Here is a 1,372-nt window from a genome sequence, read left to right as displayed (position 1 = left end):
ACTCAGTCTAAATTCATGCGGCAGTCATTGCCCAACGGATCTACCTGGATGGGCAAAGGCAAGACAAACAGAAGCTTTGAGCAGAGTTTAATTATAGGGGTTAAAGGCAGTTTTGTTCCTAGATGCAGATGGAATGTGTCCATGTTGAAACTGGCAGTCACAGAAGCGCAGAGGCTTTTTCTAATAACCCTGAGAGAGGAGGCCAATTTGGCTCTGTTGCAGGAATACTTCAGATCTCATTTATTGACATGAAAGAAGATTCTAAGAGTCTGCCATTTTGTTAAGGATTGGCTTAAAAACTAGTCCTGTATTATAAACAATTGGCTGGCCTTTCTCCCTGGTTGCTGAGAAGTATTCTATAAATTTCTGGAATTTCTGGAGTAATAAGGGTATTTTTGCTATTCATGGTGGGCCCCTAAATCGTTTGTGATCATGAAGCTGACCATACCAGAAATACCAACCATGTCATTAGAGAGTTGGGGTTTTGAGCCATGCGCTATCAACTGGACTTCCAGGGAGGGAAGAGAGGCTGGAGTTCAGTCACGTAGCCACTGATTCAATCAATCATGCTTACGTAATGAAATCCCCGTAAAACTCTGGACATCAAAGCTGGAAGGAACCGTCTTGTTGGGAATATTCTCTGCATGTTGCTATGCACTGATGTGCTGGGAGAGTGATGCATTCTGACTTCACTTGGAGATGACACTGGAAGCTTCATGTCTGGAACCCTCTCAGACTTCACCCTATGCACCTCTTCTTTTGTTTCGTTCTGATTTACATCTTTCTTTTTTTTTTTTTTTTCTCTAATAAAACTGTTCTCATAATGCTTTCCTGAGTTCTGTGCGTTGTTCTGGACAGTTATTAAAACTGAGGGGTATTAGGAACCCCAAGTTTGTAGTCAGTTGTTCAGAAGTGAGGGTAGCCCTGGAAAGCCCAGATTGGTGGTCTAACTCCAGATAGCATCGGTACTGCAGGTGGTCAGAGCAGAGCCTGCAGCTGTAGTAGCTGCCCCTGGAATGAGAATGGGCTGAGACAGACAACACATACTGGTATCTGATCTCCCTTAGGTAACAGGAATTAAATAAGCACAAGAATTAAGTAATTATCTAAGTGATACATAAATAATATTGCAAGTATAATTATTATTTTAACTTTTATACCTTTAAAGTGCTTGAAGAAGAAAAAAATATTTACCAGTTATACAATATATAGGGTTGTGACATCATTTATCTGTTTTTTTTTTCTTTATCCATTCCCATTGTTCTGTGCTCTGTTCTGTGTCATGGGGGGCTAGAAGCCTGGAAACTACATTTCCCATCCACCCCCACCATCTTGCTAGCTGGCTTCCTATTCCTACAATGGGAGGTGGTGG

Source organism: Eschrichtius robustus, chromosome 4 (genome assembly GCF_028021215.1).
Source record: "Eschrichtius robustus isolate mEscRob2 chromosome 4, mEscRob2.pri, whole genome shotgun sequence".
Taxonomy (NCBI): domain Eukaryota; kingdom Metazoa; phylum Chordata; class Mammalia; order Artiodactyla; family Eschrichtiidae; genus Eschrichtius; species Eschrichtius robustus.
The sequence above is the reverse complement of the archived record's forward strand: the minus strand, read 5'-3'. Positions refer to the sequence as shown.